Here is a 24240-nt window from a genome sequence, read left to right as displayed (position 1 = left end):
TTATCCACCTCTGGAAAAGTTTCTTACTAGCTTCACCAAAAAGCAGCTGGTTTTAGACCCAAGTCCAAGAATTTTCCTCCCTCTCATTATGTTATATAAGTCCATGGCACTAAAATCTTAGCAAGAATGCCATATGTTGTCTATGAACTGCGTATCAAGAGTGTACATTGTCTTAGATTACTGTGAAATTTTCATTTACTTGGGATGTGAAGTCTGCTTTTTCTTATGTTTTGGAACACAAGAGAATCATATTTTCTTTTTTTAGTTTAGTACTTTGGTAACACTTTTAAGTTCATGAATCTTACATGTTACAGCTAAAAGAAAAGTCGCAAACCTTCTGCGGGAATCTCTCAGCACTCTATGTGACAGGTGAATCAATCAAGTGCCTTTACATCATGATTCTCCACTTACCTATATAGAAATGCCATTAAATTTGGGTTGCTACCAGAGATCATGTTCTCAAACCTAATATCCTTCACACGGCTGTAAAATAGCTGCCATAACTTACTGCACATATTTCCAGCTATAGATCATTTTTTGTTGCCAAAATGCTAACAAAGTTCTTCACAGGGGCCAGAGGACAGGATTTTACACCTAGCTAGGTGGTTTCTTAGTTTCAGGAAAGCCGGTTTATCAGGAGAGCACAATGCCTTGTCTCTGCCAATATATCTATACCATTGGGGACTACTGCACAGTTGGACTGTGGCATCCGTTTTAGAAAAAAAACTACGTAGCCTACACATCAGCTTCTGTGTCTTGTGCACGCTGCCTCACTGTGAAATAAGATCCATGGGTATATACATTAAATATGCATGCACATACAGCACTGTATACAAGATGTAAACAGCTCTTGCACACTGATCCAGCTACTGATGAGTTGTGCATAACTGAAACGTTTCATACCACAAAATTGCAGCATTGCCTATAAATACGCTCAGCACTTGTTGCTGACAAACAAAAAAATCCCTCTAGTCGAGACAGCCCACTGACATGAACAAATCATCATATGACTGGAAAAGGCAGAAAAAAATAGCTGTGCTTTGGACTATTCTTTTCAGCATAGACAGCCAGGAGCTGCATTGACTGGGGTCACTGCTGGCATGATGCACAGCTGTGGCTGATGTCCCACAGAAAAGAAGGTGGCAGGGGACGGGTTTGGCAGTTGAAGGAACCGAAAAGTAAATTATGTCCACGAAAATGTAAATATTCCTAAGGCAGAGAGGCTCTGAGTACTTGTCAGGGAAACACGGGTGGCATCATCACGGGGGAGAGGCCCGAGGGAACAGAGAAAGGGATGGAGCTACACTTCACTTTTGTAAACAGGCAGCCTGCTACTCACGGCTTTTGTCTCCTCGTGCAGCGGCTACGTGCTAATTCAATTTATTTAGAGAAAGCGGGGAAAAAAATCTCTTTCCCTTCACCCCCGGTTTCAGAATTATTGTGTCTCCTGGGGGGAAGGGTTAGACCGAGACATTTGGTTTGGAAATTACTCACTCGGCAGCGCTACGGAGCCGGAGGGTCTATTTTTAATATTTTTAAATTGAGAACTTACCCAGGTTTTATGCCTGCGCTTTGCTTCAGAGGCACCGCCGGGCGAGGGGAGCCGGCTCAGCCCGCTCCCTTCCGCAAGCCGCCCCCCGGTAAACATCCCCTTCGCACCGCCAACGGCGCCCTTTCGATGCCAGCATCGCTGCCAGCTCCGCTGCCTCCGCGGGCAGGGCAGACGCGCCCGGCCGCCGCCGAAACCCCCGCGGCCGCTCAGCCCTCTCCGAGCGAGGCCAGCGCCCGCCAGCGCCTCTCGCACTCACCCCCGCCGGGCTGCAGAGCGGGCGGCTGCGAGGGGCGCGCCGCTCCGCGCCCCCCCCGCCGCCGACCGACGGACGTGCTGCCTCTTCGCCGCGATCTGGCGAAATTTGCCACCAACCGGCCAGGATTTTACACTTCCTGGCTGCCGGCCAGCCTTTATTTTTACAATCTGCCTCTTGCTGGCTCCTCCCAGCAGAAACAAAAGGCGGCCGGGCCGGGCCGGGCCGGGCGGAGCGGAGCGGGGACAGCCTCCCCCGGCCTCCCACACCGCTGCGGGGTGGGGGAAGCCTGCCCCGACCCGTCCCGGCAGAGTCAGAAAGTTTAAATTCTTTTGACCTTTAGCGAAAGAAAGGGAAAGGAAAGGATGGAGGAGCTCCGGAGGCCCTTCTCGCGGCAGGGCGGCCGGCCCGGGCCCCGCGGGGTGCTCCGCCGCCCCCCGCTGGGGCGCCTCCCCAGCCCCGGCGCGCTGCCACTCCCCGGGGTCTCGCCGACTCGGCCGGGAGATGCTGGACCTGCCGCCGGCTCCTCGCAGGCCTGACTCGGGGCGCGGAATTTGTCTTCACGCCGAGGTACAGATAAAGAAACGGGTCGTTGTGGCCAATAAAGCATGCAGCACGGGGGAAGGGGATGTGCCGTTTAAAGATAGGGCTTATTTTATTTTGATCTCACCGTTAAAGGTTCCTCTGGCAGCCGCAGCCCCCTGCCGTTTGCTCTGTTCAGCTGTCACAGTCTGCAGCAGGTATCAGACAGGAAACTGCTGAAAAAAATCACGTGTAATTCGGGGTCCTTAAGGAGATTAAAAAGTTGCAATTAGTTGCAATCAGCGATCAATCGCACGGAACATGTAACTCAAATAGTGATGCCGACTTTTGGAGAGCTACTCACTAATTTAAAGCGCTGAGATTTTTAAGTGTTTAAAGGAGACAGACCAAATTTGTAAAATAGTATAATTTTCTCTAACTGCTTAAGAGGCTTTCGTGATTTACTTTATGTGCGGTACTGCTGATGCTTGGTAACCTAACGCACTGCTTGTTAAGAGAATTGAAATTGTAACTTTACAACTGAGTTGCATTTGGTCTTCAAATGAGAAAAGCTGATGCTACTCTGGAACCAGTATGTTAATCCATCAGACCATGCTGGGATCCTCTAACACTTTTAAGTTGTTCTGTAGATATCCATAGCAAGCTTAGATGAGAACACTTGCCATATGTGTTTGTAGGAGAGGTATTCTCATGTCTGTCTTCCTCCTTCTCTATCTCTAGATGTGTAAAACAAAGACTTACTGAGGTACTGTGAACCTTACCTGCTGCCTATTGCTACTACTAGTTATACAAATAGGATTTACTATTATGAACATGAAATCAGTACCTGAGGCTTGCAGACAGGACTTTACTGCAAGGTATATGAACACATACAAAAACATGTTTCCTGTCCCAGACTGATGTGGCATATGGTGAGAGTTGATACCTATCGAGCACATAAAATTTTAGTGCATCTGTTAATCTACTAACAATTAAAAGCGTGTATTTTCATTCATTCTGCACCTGCTTTTCAAGCCAACAGTTACTAATTTTTCAGAGACAGCATTGCTGAAGTGGAGTTTGAGTGGTGATCTCAACCTATGGCTCACGATACAGCTGGGAAGTGACTGCCACTATGGGTAGATTGACTGCAGAACCAAGGATGTGATTTATTATAGTTGAAGTGTTCTCCATGGGCCAGCAAAGATCCTAAAGAATTTACAGGTGAAGAGAATGGTCACCTGACATACCTGGTCAGGTGGCATGCTCCATCTGGGAGAAATTCTTAGGTTTTCTAAAAAAAAACAGCACACAAGCTGGCATCTTTCCCCAAATTTTAACTCATATGGTTATGAATCAAAACTTGACAATACATTTCAGGTGTGGGACAAATACCTGCACATGCAGAGTTGTGAAACTCTGGGTTTACGAGGGGGAAGCTGTTCACCATAGCCATGTGGTTCTAGCTTCAGGACTACCACCGAGGGACATCATCACCACAACACAGAATTACTGTGACCATCCTGATGTATGGTGGACCCCTGCTTGTGGGAGAAGAGAGAGGAAAGAGCTGAAAGATCCCTGCCACCACACCAGCAGGAAGGGGGAGGTCCTCTTTGATTTCCTCATTAGGAAGAAGTGAGGCTTCTGTGGAAAGGAAAGAGTCCTTGTCACTGGGAGTGAGGGCCCCCAGTTGTCTTATGCAGGAGCATAGCTACTGGGAAGACTTCAATATATGGCAAGGGAAGACTTTAATATATGGCAAGGGCAGACAAGAAAGACAATTAGAAACATTAGCCCAGCAGAGAGAGATAAAAGACTTAGGTGGGATTCATTTTACCTAACTTCAGCTGAGATTATGCAAAACACACCTAGATTTCAAAGTTAGGTAAGGTAAATCCTGCCCTAAAGCTTACCCGAGTGGAACAGGGTTGCAGTGAAAGGGATTTGAAGAGAAAAGAGTTATGTTTAGATTGACAGATGAGAAAAATGACCTTTAATAGCTCCTTTTTCTGTTTTAGCTTTGGTTAGAGCAAAAAAAGAATATGGTTTCCAAAGAAAGCTCCTTGCCTTACACAGACAAGTAATAATTTACAGACGTCTGTTCTCAGCACCAAAGCCAATACATGGTGCAAATGGACTGCTGTGCGCTTTGTGTGAGAGGAATCGACTCTTCTGTGGCCTTGTTCAAGTCTACAGCATCGTCTCAGAGAACTGAAAAGCAGGCAAATTGACAACATCAATGATATTGCTACAGACATTTATATAATGAATGGATCTGTGAAAAATAGCTACAGCCTTAATTTTGTTTTTGACACTCTGTCTCAACACCACACATCCTTCTCTGCAGCACACTCTATAGCAAGACAGCCCTGAGCACACACACGTCTTGCTCTCACGCAGCCTGGTGTTCAATAAGAGCCAAACCACAAGAGTTGTGACTAACAGATGTGACCTTTTATTGGTTTGCTTTATAATGCACTTGATGATGGGATGAATCCACAACATATCGCCTTTGCTTGGCTGTGTGATCCAACAGGTCTTCAGCATAATGTGCTTCCCGGAAATGAGTTCTCGGAAAAGACCCGCAGTGTAATCTATGAGGAGGGCAATGAGGAGAGTCATCATTTCTGAAGAGCATTCCTAATTCTGGCACTAATTTTCAAAGAGCTGAGGGTTGCAGCTGAACCAGGTTAAGAGGTCACTGTCCTTCAGTTTGTTCTTATCCTGTCCACCAAAGATCTCTTTCCCTTTCCCTCTGCTGGCATAGCATGTATTTGCTCCAGCTGTCCAATGAGAGAGAGAGAGGGAGGGAGGGAGGGAGAGAGCACACAGGCAAGCAAGAAAAAAATTACTTCAACTAAAGTGGATGATTTTGACAGCAAAGGATTAGGCAGTAGCTACACTTGAAGTTACCTTGCAGATTCTAGCAAGGACTGTGGGGCAGATGGCTGGGGATAAGCTGGGAGCAGCAACTTCCTATCCCAGCTCAGACAGTGAGGACAAGTCTGGCAGTCCTCAATGGCATTGTGCGAATTATTTAACAATGCGGTTCACCTTTCTCTTGGGGCCGTAGTGAGAAAATTCCATGTATCAGTGATGCCATGAAGCTTAAACAACTCCTGCAAAGAGAACAAAAATATTTAATTTTTTTCTTTAGTTTTCTTTTAATATTCATTTTTATGGTTTCAAGCTTGGGGAGAGGAGGGGAAGAGAGGGAAACACCTCCAAGCTGTGGGGTTGAGGGTACATTATTCTATTAATTTTATAAGTCAAACTTTGGCACAAATTATATTCAGGAAACAAAATGTAATTCCACAGGGAAAAATGCAGCTATACTACATCTGGTGAAAAATAATTCAAATCACAGCTATTCACTGGGAAGAAGGATTCTCAGAAGCTGTAATGCTGAAACAGACCTAAAATAGCAGGGGGGCAGACAGTAAATTAGACATGCCTGTAATTCGAGATGACAGGAGGGGGAAAAAAACAGAAACAAGAAAACAATGGGATAGTAGAGTTCATAAACAGAAACTGTAACAAAGGCCTCTGTTAGTGGTATTGTAGTGTAAACCCCCTGGAATACTGCATTCAGTCCTGAACATCTTCTCATCAAAAAGACATCAGCAAACATAAAGGAATTAATTTTTTAAAAAAGTAGAAGTGATGAGGACTGATTTAGGGACGCAGTCATATGAGTTGAAAGAGCTAAATACAGCTGTGCAAAGCCTGTAGGACACAAAGCTACAAAAAGGCACTGTGGGAGAACAACTATTTAGGTTTGCAGAAGTGAGAGCATTATTATTGTGAGGAAGGAGAAACTTGGATGAAACAAGGCAAAAAGATTAGGATGAGTACTGTTACAATGGCTTGGCTGTAAGATCCACTGCCTGGTGGAGCAGTTGCTCCGGGAGACTTCTTCTTGTGGTATTTTAAATAAGCACAACGCTAGTGTTTATCCCTTGGTCTACCAAGCACAGTGGGCTAATTGATCTTTTACAGAGGAATTTTCCATCTCTAATTTCTGTGTTTCTAAAGCTTCCTCCTCTGTAGAGCACTGTTTGTCATGTCAGTGACAAACCTCTGAGGAGAAGACAAACTAGCCCACAGGGAGAGAAGATCTAAATGAAGAAAAGAACTAAAGCATGTTTGTGTGTGATACTTTACAGTCATACCACAAATCATAGCCAGGCAAAGGCAGTGGCAACCAGTCTTCCTTATATTGACCTCTGCTAGAAACCATAATATAAATTTCCAAAGGACACAAGCAAGCAGAACAGACCCTTCTTTCCATCCTTCTGCTTTAATTCTTCCCATCCCACTCCTGATTTCATTTGTCTCTCCAGCATCTCCATTTGCTCCATCTCCCTCTTGCCTTCCATCCAAGGTCAGTAAACCGAATGTTTAAATTCATTACTTGGAATCCTATACATCCATCCTAAACACTCCGATCTAGTTTCTATACCTTTGGGATCAGAGTGGTATGTCACATTTTCTAAATACCACGTTTCAGTCAATCCTCAGAGCAGTTCCCATCTTCTCTGACACGTCAGCCATTTTTGAACCACACGGCTATCCTTTTTCCTTTTGTTTTCCCTGATAGTCCTCTTGTGGTTTCTTCTGTCTCCTTAATTGCTTCATCATTGTATCCTCCTTCAGCTTCCTAACAGAGGGCTTTTTCTTTTGGTCACTTTTCTTCTCCTTCATCTTGTCTCCAGGTAATTTCACATACACAAAAACAGTTTTAATACCAGTGCATGGTCTACTCCAGTACTCTCTTCCTTTTCCAGTTTACTATACTATACTATAAATGCCCCCCCCACCTCCTGCCTATACACATTTATCTGAGCATTTTTTTTAACTGAGACCTTTCTTTCCCTAGGTCTTCATTTCAGGCAATGTCTAAACTTTGCAGATACTTTCTCTGTGTGTTCTTTCAAATAATGTCCTTACTTATCCACAGAGCAATATATCTCAGCCTGACTTAGTCAATTCATATCAAAATTACTGTGATATCTTTTCCTCCAGCTTTCAAAAATATAATCTTCACTCATATCTGTGCAGAACAGTGCTACAAATCTCATTGCCCTCCCTCTCACATTGAAAGCAATACCTTTTACTTTCCATCCCTCTCTTGGCCTGTCCTTCTCTACTTGCCACAGCTCTCAGCCTGTCTTCATGTTACTCAGTTTCTCACATCATAGTTTCATAGTTTCATAGTTTTCTCACACCAAAATTAGCTGTGATTTCCACTTGAAAAGGCCATCTCACACTCACAATAACTTTGGCCATTAGCTCTGCCCAGCACTGTCCCTCCCTTGTGCTACCAAATATCTATTTGACTGCACAGCAAATTGGATCAGGAAGATGAACTTGGTTACGAAAATGACACCGCCCTTGCTCCCCATGGGGAGCTTGACTTGACTCTGTTCTGTTGATGGCATTGGAAAAAGGTAATTGGACCCATTGTTGTGTGAATGACACAGTGATACCAGCCTAAGAACCCAGGAGAAGGTCAGCGTGTGCCCTTAGTGTGAGGAAAGCCCCAAAAGCAGCACTGCAACTTCTCTGCCGTGTGTGCTGCCTTGTTGTGAGCATGCTCCATGGGGCTCACTTTCAGGTCATTCTGCATCTGTAGGCTGTGCCAGTAAAGAGATGACCACAGTAGGTAATTTTGGCAAGGTGACCAATGGCTCAGTTACCAGCTGCGGAGAGGTCTGATATTTCATGTATCAGCTGTCTGCCGGCAACAGCTTTGGGTTATATTGTCTTTCAAAGCTGCACACACAAAAGAGTATGCATGTGGTATAAGACATCTTTCTTATGGCAAAACAAGTAAATCACTAGGTGTTGGATGACTCTTATTGGTGAATGGGTGCCACATCACGCTGTTCTAATTACAGGAGGCTTCTAAGGTGCCTTCTTTTATTCATCCCTGACTTGCTGTGATTCATCTGTTGGTTTTCAGTCTGTCTTTTTTTCAATTCCTACACTTCACTTGCTGACCATGCTATGCTCTGCGGGACAGAAGTACTCAAATGCTATGAAAGCCACTACTGGGGATAGAGCTCTCCTAGTGAGAAAAAACAGGCTTTCCTCCTTAAAATACCTAAATGCATTCAGCACTGTCACTTTGATGTAGCTCTCAAAGCCAGCTGAAGGCAACAAATCTGTGTGGATGCAGCAGAAGGACACGTTGACCTCCTGAGCTGACTGGCACAACACACAGTTTAGTCAGGGGCTGAGAAGAAATCATGTGTCGCACCAGAAGTGATCACAGTGGCTCTGCCTGTCTTTATATTCAGAATGCGGGAGAGACTTGAATCCTACAAGCAGTCCCACAGTTGGTGGGATGCTGAGCAGACATGCCTTTTCCCCTTGGAGCAGGTTTCTCATTTGTTGTTGTGTGGCATATGCTGCTGGTTTGGCACAGTCGCTGACAACTTAGCCTCACCTCCCAGGGGTGACCCTGCCTTTCTTGATAAGGGGAGGAATGGCAGAACGCAGCCGGGTGCTATAGTCTGTATTTACGGGTTTACAGCTCGGTGCTTATTTAGTCATCTGCTCTTGTCTCCCACTGTAAATGCCAGGTCATTTCTTCCAGATGTAGCAGTGCTGAGGTTGAGCCAAACTGGAAGATGCCTTTAGTAGCTAAAGGATATTATTTTGCTTATCCAGGAATGGGGTTGTGCTGTGGGACAGAAGGCTGGGGGGTGTTGGAGAAAACCCTCGGCCACTCAGAGTTTATCTACACAGAGAAAGGGACTGGCAGAATTAGTGGGTTCTAACTCTGTAACTATATCCCCCTTTCCTGACCAGTTAAACTCTTTGAATAGGTGCTCTCATCTGGCATAGGAGTGTCAGTGACTTCTGGCATAGAAGTGATGTATACAGTGAGGCTATACTGTAGGATTGAACTAGAGAGCCTGAGAAGGCTTGGTGGACAAATGGAGGCATTTGAAAGGTGGACTGCATTTGAATATACAGGGTAAGAGTAAGATGCAAATAGCCAGAATATGCACAGCTTGTGGTAGTTATGTGGATGGCAAAATGAAGGACAGCTTCATGGAGTATTCCTCCATGTTATCAGATGCCTCTGATCCCAAATTATCTATTGTTATCAGATAGAGCCTTTGTACCACAAAGGCATCATAAAGTGGGAGGAAGGATATAAGATGCTAAAAGTGATGCTTAAATGAAGGTGCAGACTGTGTATCAATCTTCTGCATAGGATGAGTCTTTGCAAGCCAGTAGGGCCTGTGCAGTTGTGAAATTCAGCTTGTGATTGCCAGAATAAATGTATTTAATTAGAGAATCCCATATGCACGTGTTCATATTGCTTACGAGCAATACTGTATGGTGGCCAAATGGCTGTGTGTACAGACAGATTCTCGTCCAGAGAGTTAACATGGGTGTTGAACACCAGCTGTGGAATCTGTGTCTAGGGCTCTGTGTTTGTGTGGAGGAAAGTCATATCCTCACTGCACCAATATGAAGCTGGGCAAATAGGAAACTGGACACATCTCCAGTTCTCAGAATTTTTCTCAGTCTCTCAGGTTTTTGGTTTATTTTCAAAAACTCTCCACAGAGACAGTTCTTTATGTGGAACTTACCCTTCTGCCAGGCAAGACTGGAATTTCAGCCATTCATAAAGGAAATGCAGGATTTTGTGTGTGTGTGTGTGTGTGGAGTGCCAACTCACTAGAACAGACACAGGGCCGACGCTTGGGCTTTGCAACCAAAAAAATTCAACAAATAAAACAGCCTGACTCTTTTCCTTCCCTCTATCTCCCTCCCTCCCTCCCTTCCACACCATTTTCACACCTTGCTGAAATATGTGAAATCAAAACGGCAAAAACATTCCAAGTAAACAGTAATTTACTCTGGATTATTATTCACCAGATCCATGCACACCGTGCCCTGGACAGGTGTCCTCTCTCACATCCTCCCTCTGCAACAGAAACAACAGAAATAACAGAAACAAATAGATCTGCTAGGTCATGGCTAAGGAAAAGCACAGTCCTGAACTGTGGAAAAAAATAGCTTTAATGAGACCTCAGTAAAGCAATGCCTGGTCTAGCACTGCATTACATCATGGGCCAGGAGGTCTACCGAATGAGGCACATATGCAAAGAGCAACAGACCGTGGTATTCACCTGCAGATGGGGAACGTGCCTTATGAAGGGACTCTGTATTGGGCTGCACCTAGTGCATGGGGTTGCCCAGTGAGGGAGAGGTAATGTTCAGGCCCAGGCAGGGGATTTTGGAAGTGACAGGCAAAAGCAAGTGCAGCTACATGTTCTCTGACAGATCCATTTTCACCATGAGTCATCAACCTGTTTAAAAATGAGTAGTTCTACCACTGAGAGATGCTTGCTTAGTCTAATTGTACAATTTTTACAAGCAACTGGAAATAGGGAACCTGTCTGATTGCATAAATCTCAGCTCAGACAGGCTAGCAGGGACCTCAGCCAGCTTGCATTTGGTTACTAGGCAATGTAACACATTAATGGCCAGAATGGGTCCTTTAGCTCAGTTTTCTGTCCCCAAAGTAGCCTTGGATGGACCATAGGAACAGGAAAAGCATATGGAAAGATGACTTCTCTCAGTCATCTCCACCACTATTTTCACCTCTATTAGCTAAGTTAAAGCTAGCAAGAGGTGCTCCCTGCACTTCAATCACTCCTTCTCTACAATTGCAGAGGTGTTTAAATTCATTTTCACATCTATGTTTTCTAAAGTCTGTGAAGGGCAGATGTCTTGCTGGGAAAAACTCCATGGCATAAGGATGGCACATGTTCCTGGCAGGAGGCAAAGAGAAATAACTGGGTTGACATGAGTTAAGCTCTGTTTCTGCCAAATATGTAGCCATAGCCTGAACTGCAAAGTCAGTGAAGTAAATTCTAACTAGCCATAATCTGATTCCATATTGTCCTCTTCTCTACACACAGTGGTCATAAAATTAACCAAAAAAAATTCTTCCTGTTATAAACATGTAAGTTTAAGCAATGAAATCTTCTGTCACCTCCATTACCCTTGAAAAAGACATTTTGCTGACATAAAGGTATTTTTTTCATCTGATGAAAGTTGCAGTGTGCAGCAGTGCTCAGGGGAATGACAGTCTGTATGCACAGGATACAGACTGCCTGCACCTACCTTCTTGCATGAACGTGGCAGCAGGGAAAAGAGGGCAGAAAGAACCAAGGGAATCTGTGGATTCTTGTAGCTGCAATGCATTATTACCACTACAATGAGCTTCCAGTGTTTACTGTACACATACAGATTGGTATGCAAGGAGATGGGCTGTTTGAATAAATAAACAGAAAAAAGGCCAGGGTCTAAATCTCACTGAACAATAGACTAGGGAGAATGAGAGCCTCCTCTTTAGCTGGACTTCCCTCCAGGAAACCCAACTCGTAATAAAATCCTCCTGCATCCTGTGCCCTAGTCTAGGGATGTTGACTCAGTTCCAGCTAATCATGTAGATCTTATTTGCAGAAGGAGGTGAGTGCAGGCTGCTGGATGCAACCAAGGAAGTATTCTGGAAGAAAACTCCCTGCTCTAGATGGGAAGAGAGTTGGCCTCAGCATTTTGAGAGAGGTTCATCTGTTCAAGTCCCCCCAAACGTGACTGCTTCATTTAGTCAAGTCACTGGCCACGTGTCAGACCTAAAAAATTCAAAACTTCTTTCCTGCCTCCTTATCTTGAGAAATGGGAATGGTTGTCCAAACACAGCGATTCTCATGACTCCAGCAGAAGGAGGTTTTTAGACTCTGAGGCTACTGCTTCAAGATGCCTGGGGTTTGAACTGTGCAGTATTTGAGGGTTACCTATTTGGATTAGTGAGTCTTCTGCACATGAAGCTTCTCTTCAATTTATGAAAAACTAAGGCATCCACTTTTCAAACTGTGGCTTTAAGCTGACCAAGAGAAAGAGAGAGTTGGGACAGGAATTTTCTGAGAATCAATATCCAAGTCCAAACCTGGGCTGTAAGAAAAGCGGTTCTCAAACTTTTGTAATTAACAAGCCAAATAGTTTTCTGGGGAAAATTTAAAAAAATAGGAAGCAGTGAGCCTCTGGAACATCTTATATACTACTAGTGTTTGTCAATTAGGAGCTCAATAAATAAAGCACCTGACATCTAGTTAATAAAATGCTGTGATTTTAGAAAAATTAAATTACATGTTATAATCACAGCCATTTTAACTGGAGTTCTTAACTAACTGGACTACTGATACTGTTTGCTGGCTTCCAACAGTCAGAAGTTAGCAAGTATTCCATTGCCTGTACTCTTACATTTTATGGATTGATAGCGGTTCATAGTTCACAGATTGATTGAATTGATTGACACTGTTTTGGAGCTTGTGATAGCGGTCTTGAAAATCAAGGTAATTAGGATCTCTGTGTGCTTTAGTGTTTTCAATGTCACTTCAGAAAAAGCTTTTTTAATATGCTGCATATTCATATCTGAAACTGGTTAGGTCATTATACTTGCCTTTTCAAAACCAAGGTAGAGCCTTTTTTTGGCAAAGAAATGAGATATTTTCACCTCTTTTAGCAGTATTTGGAAGTAGATTATTCCCATTTTTACATTTCCTGTTCCAGGAAGGAAAGAGGGTTTTTTAATTTTTTTTTTTTTTTTTTTTTACTACAGGCTTTTCTTTCCTAGTTGAATCAAATCTGAATCAGTGGTGATACTGAAAGAGTTATGCTTCCTGTTTGTGTCTGCTTAAGAAAAAAAGTTCTAGTGTGAACTGTTGGAAATGCAGCATATTTTTCTGTAACAAATTAACATCCTACTTTCTCCAAACACTGTTTAACATTTACTTGTCAATATAAGTCCTTACATTAACCAGTATCTGAAATGCCTTTCCTTTTAGAAATGCAGACAGGAAAAATATCAAGGATGCTATGAGTACTCTTTTTGCTTACTGTAGAAACTGTTTTTCTCTAGGACTTCTGCCCCTGCCTCAGTTTACTGAGTTAGAGCATTTCCAGACTATATTTCCCAATGAAATGTAGCTGGGAGGATCTTGAGTACTTAAAAATCACATTGAATCTTATCATAAAAGCACAGGCAAATGCTAATCCAAATCCAATTTGGGATGCAATATGCTGATTTTTACCTAGGACATGGGATTCTTTATGCAATTCCCCTATTTTCCTCCTCTTACTATAGTTATATTATAATTTTGTGTGCTGACTCAGCTGACATGTTCCACCCTAGAAGGGGCTGCATTTTCAGCAACAATTTAAGTGTTTACCAGTTATATAAGTTGTGAAATATTTTAGAAGCTATAGAATAAAATAACATCTTTTCCTCACCGTTATCAGTACATTTACAGCAATTACATTCATTTGCAGTGATACTGTGTAAGCACTAATTCACTAATGATCATAGTCTATGGAGGAGCAAAAATTTCACTCGGTCCATTTCATATATGGGGAAGATGAAAGAAAAAATTAGAAGCCTGATTTTCAGTAGGTCCTCTCAACTCCTCTTAAAAATCAGGTAAGGTTACATCTGCATGGTAAGGTCAAGCAGATGCTCTACACACACAGCTGATGCTGAGGATCTGACATGCACACTGTGCATATTTCTTTTTTTTTTTCAGTTCAAACCACCTTCATTTAGGTCCCCTGGACTGAATGCGTATTGAGGTCTGAGCATATTAGGTGCACTTCTGGAGAACATTTTCCAGTTTAATTTAACTCAACAGAATCTAGTCCCTGTGCTCCAAAATCAGCCCCTGATGCAAAATGAAACACAGACAATAGAGATGATTGGGAGATTTGCATCAAAAATACACTTCTGATCTGAACTAAAACACTGGTGGAGACACATCCTAAGTATTGCTGGCAGGACTGCTGTAATGGTTATATTCTGTCCCACATTTACCTTACTTCACTACACATTACAACCACAATGCAGAGCAAGGGCATAACAGACTGACACATGGTTCTGCTGTTTCCAGATTGGTATATGATGTCCTACTTTTAGGCACAACTCCTGAGGTATAAAGTAACTGTACTTGTCTAAACTATAACAGTTTGTATCTGAAGATATGAGAATTAATTCTGCTACATTTCCAGACATGCTGATTTAGAACAGTTGGTGCCATGAAGCCACCTTACTACAAAAAACCTGTGTTTGTGTTGATTTAAGCATTATTTTTACTGACTGAAACTATTTTTCTTGAAAGTAGTGCTTCAGCTCTATGGTATTTGTGTCACTGCATAATGAAGTTGCATAACATTACATCACTGTATATTGTCAAGATATCACAACATGAGGATTCAGGCAGCAATGCTCCCATGTAGCATTGGCATGAAGAGTTACAGGCGAAAGCAGAGAATCCTTTAAGGTGTGGTTTACCCCACTGTATTTACGTTGCCTTTTGTAATCACAGGTTTGTCTAGTATATGGATACACTGAAACTACAAAGTCAGCCACCAACATCCAGCTTTTCTATTGCATGCATAAATTATCTTCCTGAACTGACACAAATCCTTAGCAAACATATAGTTGCCAGAGGAACACTCCACCAATAAAACCGTGTCTGCAGTTGTCTTCCCTGCGCTCCTGTTTCCCAGGTAGTGGCTCTTCTGCTGATACAATCTGTCACAGTGAGAATGCACAGCCTGGGTAAAAGCAACCAAGTACCCCAGTGACAGGGCAACATCAGTAGCTATAAGCCAAGGAATGACTTCCTAGGGTTGATGACTCGTGGTCATTGGGTTTACCCTTCAACTAAGGTAATTTTTTAACCATGTCAGAAGATGTTTTTAACAGAGAAATACTGGGGAGCCTGTTTTAAGCAACAGCTATCAAACCAAACCAAACCAAACCAAACCAAAACAAAACAAAACAAAACAAATTCTAGGTTCAGCCACATCATTTTTTAAGGCTGTGACACTCCTCAGTAGCCCTTTGATTCAGTCTCTGGTACCATGAGGCACTATGCATCAGTTGATGCTGATCTGTGGCATTGTACAATGCTGTCATTGTGGGGACAAGGAATGAAGTTGGATTGTTTGCCGGATGTACCAGTCGGCAAGAAACAAAACAACAAGCACACCAATGCTGAGGTCCTCTTCTCAGCATGGCAAAAGAGTCAGATAACACATCAAACTACATAACTTGGGTGCCAGGATTAAATACAGCATGTCCTAAGAGGTTGGGGTTTTTGCAAGTTCCATTCTTCAGTTTACTGAGAGGAAAAGACCATAAATCACCATAGCCATAAAATGTTCTGAATTAAAAAAAAAAAAAAAAATTAAATTAAATTAATAAGAACCAATGGGGTACTTAGGATATAAACACAAGAACTTTATGCTTTCAGAAGTAAGCCACCAATGCAGAGTACAGTTCCCATCTCTGCTGGCTGGCTCTGTCCCCCTTGCCCAGGGCAGTGGCTTGCTACCCTTTGCCCATGGCACCCACTCCTGTTGTTACCCTGCCCTCCTCCGAACCAGACCTGCCAAGCCTCATGTGCTGAGCATGAGAGTCACACCACTGACAGCCCCTCCTGCCACACCACAGCTTGGTTTGCACCTTGCGTGCTCACAGGGTCACAGCCGCTGTTCTGCATCCCTTGCAGAAGCAGAACTGCTGGGCACAGCATGGCATGGCTGTGTGGCCCACGACAGTATTGCCTGCAGCACCGTGAAAGGACATATGGAAAATGTTTCTGTTTGTTTTCAACTCCAAACAGCCCCTCTCTCATGCTTACTGCTCCATGCTTGTGCCATTACAGAGTCAGGGTCACCGCCACAGCTCTGAAAATACATTCATGCTTTTATCTTGGTGTACCTTGTTGTTCCCTGTCTGTTCCATTTATTAATCAGGAGGCAACTTGTGCTGACTCCTGTAGGAGAATAGCAACATGGACACCAAAGGCTGTCAGAGACTGAAGTGAAATGAAATATTTAAGTTTTGTCCAAACCTGGCTTTGGGCTTTCTTAGTGATAAGTATAGTTCCCCTGAGCCTCATGGGCTCAGGAAAAAGAAACCTTGGCTATCATATCAAACACAAAAACAAAATGCATAGGCAGTGGAGGCAGGGATACACATCCTGGGGACATTATAGATATATGGCCTGGGAGTGCTGGGCCTTGGCTAGGAACATGAAAAATAACAGAAGGGTTTCTTCAGGTACACAGGACAACAAAGGAAGATGAAAGAAACTGTATCTCCCCAATGGGCAAAATGGGAGACCTGGCTACAACCAACATGGAGAAGGCTGAGGTACTCAACAACTTTTTTGCCTTGGTATTCACCAGCAAGCACTCTAGCCACACTGCCCACCTCACAGAATCCAAAGGCAGAAACTGGGAGAATGAAGTACTGCCTGCCATAGGAGAAGATCAGGTTCAAGACCATCTAAGGAACCTGAATGTGCACAAGTCCATGGGACCTGATGAGAGGCATCCAAGGGTCCTGACGGCAGATGAAGTTGCTAAGCCACTATCATATTTGAAAAGTCATGGCAGACTGGTGAAGTTCCCAGTGACTGGAAAAGGGAAAACAAAACCCACATTTTAAAAAAGGGGAAAAAAAGGGAAGACCCAGGGAATTACAGGCTGGTCAGTCTCACCTCTGTGCCCCGCAAGAGCGTGGAGCAGATCCTCCTGGAAACTATGCTAAGGCACATGGAAAACAGAGAGGTGACTGGTGACAGCCAGCATGGCTTCACTAAGGGCAAATCGTGCCTAATAAATCTGGTGGCTTTCTATGGCAGAGTTACATGTCACGGATAGAGTGATGCACTTCATTCGTAAGAGAGAACCAAAATATACTTTATTGATATAAAATAGTGAGTTAACAAGGTTCAATGGTAAATGCAACAGTGGTTTAACAAGATTCAATGGCAAAGTATACTTGATTATTTACTGCATAGGGGACAGGACAAAACTATCAGGGAGACCCTCCCATTGAGTCATGAGATTCAGAAAGGACCCCCTTGTGTTCTAAACTCCTTCTCAGAGCGCAGTCTAGGTGTGGCTGGATCCAATCCTAGTCCCAGACTTGGTCAACGGTTTATGTCTAAAGGATTATATATGCGCAATCAATCCTTTATATCACTTAGCTAAGATCTCAAAGTTTAGCATGCTATTAGTCACTTTCCGAGGATCTGTTACTCCTCAGCCTCGAGGAGTAACCTTGAGACGTATCCCTACCCAAGGGGAGATCTTGGTGTGCAGCCTGCTGCCATGCAGGAGAACTCAAAGGGCTCTTGGGCTGCTCACTATTTATGGGGGTAAAATGATTGACTCATAGTCATATTTGCATACCGACCACAGATTTTAGTTTCTTCACTGTGGTTAGGTGGGCACATTGCACAGTAGCCCTTGGCTATTGTGTTGTTATCTGTCTCCCAAATCCACTTTGAGCCAGATGTAGCCATCATGACCAGACACATCCATTATGACCACCACTGGTGGTTATCGCCTGAGCAGGGTTATGGAAGATAAGGGTCGGGGGGGTGGGGGGGTGGGAAGCACACCGTCACATTACAGCATTGGTGGATAAGGGAAGAGCAACTGACGTCATCAACCTGGACTTGTGCAAAGCATTTGACACTGTCCTGCATGACATTCTTGTCTGTAAAATGGAAAGACATGGATTTGACGGTGGACCGCTCGGTGGATAAGGAATTGGCTGGATGGTTGCCCTCAAAGAGTTGTGGTCAACATCTTGATGTCCAAGTGGAGACCAGTGACAAGTGGTATTCCTCATGGGTTGGTATTGGGACCAGTGCTGTTTAACACTTTTGTCGGTGACATGGACAGTGGGATTGAGTGCATCCTCAGCAAGTTTGTGGATGACACCAAGCTGAGTGGTGTGGTTGGGAAAGGATGCCATCCAGAAGGACCTTGACAGGCTTGAGAGGTGGGCCCGTGTGAACCTCATGAAGTTCAACAAGGCCAAGTGCAAGGTCCTGCACCTAGGTCAGGGCAATCCCAAACATGGATATAGGCTGGGGGATGAGTGGATTGAGAGCAGCCCTGCAGAGAAGGACTTGGGAGTATTGGTGGATGAAAAACTGAATATGAACCAGCAATGTGCACTCGAAGACCAGAAAGTCAGTCACATCCTGGGCTGCAACAAAAGAAGTGTGGCCAGCAGGTCGAGGGAGGTGATTCTCCCCCTCTACTCTGCTCTCATCAGACCCCACCTCGAGTACTGTGTTCAGCTCTGGGGCCCCCAGCATAAGAAAGACATGGACCTGCTCGAGTGGGTCCAGAGGAGGGCCACAAAGAGGAGGCTGGAGCACCTCCCCTATGAGGACAGGCTGAGAGAGTTGGGGTTGTTTAGCCTGGAGAAAAGAAGGCTCCAGGGATACCTTATAGCAGCCTTCCAGTACTTAAAGGGGGCCCAAAGGAAAAATGGGGAGGGGCTCTTTATCAGGGATTGAAGTGATAGGACGAGAGGTAACAGTTTTAAACTGAAAGAGGATAGATTTAGATCAGATATTAGGGAGAAGTTCTTTACTGTGAGGGTGGTGAGACACTGGAACAGGTTGCCCAGAGAAGCTGTGAATGCCCCCTCCCTGGAAGTGTTCAAGGCCAGGTTGGATGAGGCTTTGAGCAACCTGGACTAGTGGAAGGTGTCCCTGCCCATGGCAGAGGGGTTGGAACTAGATGATCTTTAAGGTCCCTTCCAACCCAAACCATTCTGTGATTCTATGATTTTTCTGCCTCCTGCTAGGGTCCTGTATGGCCCAGGGCAAGTCAACAGAGGTATTTCTGCCTTGGCCACCCTAACTGTGGTCCCACACCCCTGTCCTGCACTGCAAAGGTCAAGTTCATGCTCCTTCCTCATGCCACACTCACCTGGGCAGAGCTCACTGACCAGCTGGCACCCAGGCACGCTCACCCTGTTATATATGTTCATATATAGGTATGAACGCTACTGGTGGGTCATTCTGTTCAGTGCTTCCTGCTGCAATAGTGCTCACCATAAATCCCAGCCTGTTTCTGACTGAAATAGTCCCAATGCTGGCAAAAGAAATGCAAGTTTCAGGGTTCTACTGCTTTCAAATGAAGCTCATGTTTCCATCCATACCACTCCTTTGGGAATGGGAACTGTGAGATACAGTGAATGCACACACAGAATGCCACCCAAAACAATCAGAGAAAGAAACTGCTTTTTGATTGTTTTCTGTTGCAATTATATGCATGATGAAGGCATTGTTGAAATAAATTGAGGCTTTATGATTTTATTATTATTTCTTAACACTTAAAACCTGGACTTCTTTGAACTAGCCAGCATATTAACACAGAATGAAAAGACAATCCTAGCTAGGAAGGCAGAAATAAGCTCTTCATAATTGTCATTTCAAACCAATAAAATGCAGCAACTGCAACAAAAGGGGCCTGAATGTCTCCAGCATTTCCTTGACAATGGGATGTGAATCCTTTTGCTTACTGAGATGTAATTTAAACTAATGGTGACTGTTCTCTCACCTATTCTCATACAAAATGAGCTGATGGGGTTCTTGTTGCAGTTCTGGGTCACAGTCACAACTTTACAGCTGTCCTTACCTCCCAGTTCTGCAGGCAGCCTGAGCTGCAGGACCAGCCACACGAGGTGAACGTGGACATGCAATTTCTTGAAGTACATAAGCGCCCGAGGCCAGCTTGGTCTGCCACTGCCCAGGGTGCACCTAACAGCCCAGCACATTTCACACATCTGCCCTTATCACAAATGCAAACTAAGCACAAGCACAGCTAGGTGAAGTGGTTGAACACTGGCCTCTTGGTGCATTTTGTGTGGTGCCCTGCAAATCTACAAGTGATTCACATTACAGAAGCCAGCAGCTCTTCAAGCTCTACACCTTGCTGTGGAGAACACCACACTGGTTTATTCACAAGCCTTTGCTTATCCACAGGCAGCATTCCCATCGCAGGAGGATGAGCCGGTGCCTAAGTGGCTTCCTTCTGGGAGGCCCCTGGCACACAGTGGTTAAAGCCAAGCAGTGCAGAGGACAGTGATCAAGTGGGGTTTAGGCTCTGGAAAAATGGAAGGGAAGCAAGAAACTTTAGCAGACTAAAAATGGTTAAGCAGAGATTATAGGTTGTGTCACAGCACCCTTGGATTGTGCCTGCAGCTGACTACAATGGGCTGTGGTGTAGCAAGACTTTGTAATGAATACAGAATATTAAACTGATGAAATGTTTCTACAGCTGATTTGTTGATACTGGCATCACTGCACTCTCAGAGTTGATCCTTGATGTTTCACTCAGTTCTGAAGCCTAAACTGAACAGAGGTTACCAAGATGCCCTGGGGCCCCATCGATGTGCAGAAACTGCTCTCCTGCCAGCAATGGGTCGCAGTAAGAGATCCTACTATCTACTTGCTGCTGAAGGTTAAGTTCCTCTGTTGGAAGAAAGAAACCACGCAACTGAAACATGCATGCTTGAGGCTTGCTGTTTTACATACCGTGTCTTCAAGGAGCCCTTTCTGGTGGCTGTTGTTAACCTCAGTAAACCAATGAACTTCAGCATGTTTGAGCTTTCCCTTGCTGCCTTCCCCTCCATATTGTTGCTTGCACAGTGTGGCAGTCACCTTCAGTGGCTGAAAGGGAGAGCTGGGAGCCCATGCTGGTGCTGGCCTCCGCTTCATTGTCTAGCCTCAGCACGGCTAAGTCATGCTGAGGGACACTGATATTGAAAAGGAGAGTTGGGAGGAAGAAATGTCCCCTCCAATGAGTTTGAAAGTTTATATTTATCCTTTGCCAACTCTGCAGCTTGTTTACTTTTTTGCCTTTATAAGAGAGATTAAATGTCTTGCTTTTGTCCCTGGTGGCTTGCTCCTTCTGTCAGAACTAACTCTTCTATGGTGTCAGGGTTAAAAATACCTCAAGGAAAATATTTCAAAGTATGTTTTAATTTGCTTTAAAAAAGCAGATGCAGTTCCATTGATTTGAGATACATTACACAGAATTTTCTCCCAGGAGTTTTGTGAGCATCAATGAATGGTTGTTATGTCTGGATGAGACCTTGGATAAAGAAAGTATTAAAAGCTTGGTATTATGCTTAGGCCAAATGTTTTCTGCTGGAAAATAGCCAGCTTCTTTTTGTCCCAATGACACTTTGCAGTTTGAACACATTAATAATCTTGTGAATTGGCACAGTCTGACCTGGCCTTCAAATTTTATAGGGACCATCTTGCAGCAGCAGGGGGAAGAAAATTACCTTAGATGAACTCGTAACGTGCAGTGCCTTCTTCACAACGGTGTTAGGCTGCTCACTTTCCAGTTTTAATACCAACAGGTGGCCACAGACTTACATAGCACACAGAGTATCTGTTAGCAAAGAGCCTTACAGATCACATCTGTCAGCAGTGGTCTCACCCTCTAATTTGCAGTCCCATTTGAAGAGTCTCAAGTATCAGCAATTCAAACTGAAAAGGCACTAGCTGCTTCAGCTGAGAGGCCAGGGAGGAAGGAATACTGTCATCTGAAAGATGACTGAGAACTGACACTGAAGAGTACAATCCCACGTATTAACCACATGGTTTTTCTCCATTCCTTAAAAAATCATAACAATAAAAACCTGTCGGGATGACAGCTGTTTAGTGAGTAGAGATGGGGCCAAATGCCACATGAGTGCAAACAGGAAAGATCTTGATTCTACATTACCTGCACCTTGTTTAGCCACTACAACAGACAACAGACTGACAATGCATAGGATGCACAGCTATGCAGAGTCAGGCCAATGTTGCTAATCATGACCACGATGTACCCCAGATGGTCCTACCTTACTCTCACTCTCACAAAATTAATGGGTTTCACCAACAGAAATAAATGTAGGAAATTTTAAGACTAGAAGAGTCTAACACAGACAAGTCCTTAAGGCAAGGATTACCTGTCAGGTCCAGTGATCAGTACAGAAACTTTCCCCAATCATGCAGACCAACTAATTTTCTGAACTGCAGTAAAAGAAATATGTGTCAAAATGCTAAATGCAAGAGCCTTGTTTTCATGCCTGCAAAGGTGTCTAAATCAACGCACACTCAAAGATTGCTGTCAAGTAGTCTCATTTGTATAGCTTTTCAATATTTTTAACTGCTTGGTGCTTTATTTCAAAAAGACAAACATACTTAGTGCTTGCCTAATGCTTTCTGTCTGTAAATCTCAAACTTCTTCACGAAAGTAGATATAAGAAGTCTTGTCTATCTTTTACGTAGGAGAAATCTAAGGGCTTTGACAGGCAAGCTGTGACAAACCTTGCTGTAGTATCCAGAGAAATGATAACTCCAGTTCTCTCTCCCTCTACAGGATACAGCTGTCTCTGCAGCAGGATTGCCAGAAGGGAAGGTATGCCTGATGCTCTAACACCCAAGTGCCATGTCTCCTGTCTAACTAGCTGAGGACAAAGATGTTTTGAGGCTAATGCATCAGTCTGCACCGCAGTTGGTGCTGCACAAGTGACTGGTGACTCTCCTGTGGAGTTGGTAAGTGCTGGCAGGCAGATAGGTGATGTTTTGGAAATCCTGTACCCTGAAACTCTGCAGGGCTTACCTGCAGACTGGCTGGGGCACAGAGCTTTTCTCCTGGTCACCACATAGCCTCCATCCAGTTCAATCAACATATACTTGATGTCATATCTCTACTGCATTAATTTAGGAGCTAAGTCCTGCATCTTCTAATTTGGAAAAGGATAAGCAACTTTATTACTAAGAATTTGCTTTTTCTTATGAGCATTAGGATGCTGTTGACATTGTATCAGCTTCTCAGCTTGTGACATGAACGTATGGAAGTAAAGGAAAAAGGTACAAGCAAAGCTCCTTGTTTATTTTATTTTTTTTTAATGCAAGACAAGGACAAATTATTATTTCTTTTTTGGAAAATGGAAAAAAATCTGCTTTGATATTAAATATTTTCACTCACAATGCAGAGAAATTTTAGAGTGAATTTTAAAATTATATTATTATTGTTGCACTACAGGCTTTTAGAATTCTCCCTATTAGTTATTTCAAATAAAGACAACATATTGTAAAATTGCTGGTACTGAGCAATTACAGATCTCACATAGTGGAGGCCAGATTTATGTCCAGTCTTTAATGCTATAGTGTATTTAATCACAGTGCAATGAAAATACATAGGAATGTCATGGTTCTTTTCCAAGCTCTCTAAAAATCAGTTCCTTCTCTATCTGCATTATAACATCAGTTTTAATTTACATATTATTTCTTGGCCCTATGGCTATGAATTTCCATTCTGTTTACAACTTCACAATATTAATGCTTTCCATTATGAAAGATATCCCTCCATTTTAGAAATATCAACAGGAAAAAGAGACAATAAATACTGCCATGGTAGTAGGATTCCATCTCTAGTAATAGGTATATGAATAGCTACTTAGAAGTGAAAAATTGGTACTATGTTATGCCATAAATATTCTTAGCAGAAATCTCTGCATGCAAGCTATATTGGTAAAATGCATATCTCATTCCCAGAGAAGTAAATAGTTTTGTTCCTGTATGTATATATTTAAAACAGCTACTTTAATTTTTGTCAGAATTTCCAGAAGTTTTCTGGTAGGAAAAAAAAAAAAGGAAAAATAAAATAAAATAGAGGAGTTTCCTCGCCTTTTTGTTCATTTGTTTGTTTGTTTTCAGAATTGCCAGACATTTTCCATCTCTGTCCCCCAGTGGTTTAACACCAAACATCGTCACAGATGAGCTCTCTCGGTATACAGCAGGAGACCTTCTGGCACAGGGATTTCTGGTGCTGGATATGCAACACAATCTTACAAGTTTCGTATGCATTTTTCTTACCTTACCTAGTAAAAAACAAAAAGAGAGAGAAAACAAAGTTCCTAACTTCTAACTGGTAATCTTTTATAAGCAAGTCTCAAAGTATATAGACTACATACAGTTTAGGGGCTATGGACTATTATTGT

The 24240-nt window shown here is 43.4% G+C and overlaps 1 protein-coding gene and 1 long non-coding RNA gene across 6 annotated transcripts in view; one reads left to right on the top strand and one right to left on the bottom strand.

Moving 5' to 3' along the window:
- PRR5L (proline rich 5 like) overlaps positions 1-2494 on the bottom strand; it is a 47186-nt gene extending 44692 nt beyond the window's left edge. Inside the window, exon 1 of one of the 5 annotated variants that reach the window (XM_072863702.1) lies at positions 2476-2494. The gene's annotated coding sequence lies outside the window, so the exon portion shown is untranslated. Of the gene's footprint in view, positions 1-1552; positions 2118-2475 lie in introns of those variants that run through there. The other 4 variants (XM_072863703.1, XM_072863701.1, XM_072863699.1 and 1 more) reach the window with 4 other exon arrangements.
- Positions 2060-24009, top strand: LOC140652659 (uncharacterized). The gene is made up of 3 exons (XR_012042900.1): positions 2060-2375; positions 22614-22652; positions 23957-24009. It is a non-coding gene; the product is annotated as an uncharacterized lncRNA (long non-coding RNA).
- The last annotated feature ends 231 nt before the right edge of the window (positions 24010-24240 follow it).

The sequence above is a fragment of the Ciconia boyciana genome, chromosome 6 (genome assembly GCF_034638445.1).
Source record: "Ciconia boyciana chromosome 6, ASM3463844v1, whole genome shotgun sequence".
Classification (NCBI taxonomy): domain Eukaryota; kingdom Metazoa; phylum Chordata; class Aves; order Ciconiiformes; family Ciconiidae; genus Ciconia; species Ciconia boyciana.
Note: the sequence above shows the minus strand (reverse complement) of the source record. Positions and strands in the feature narration are given on the sequence as shown.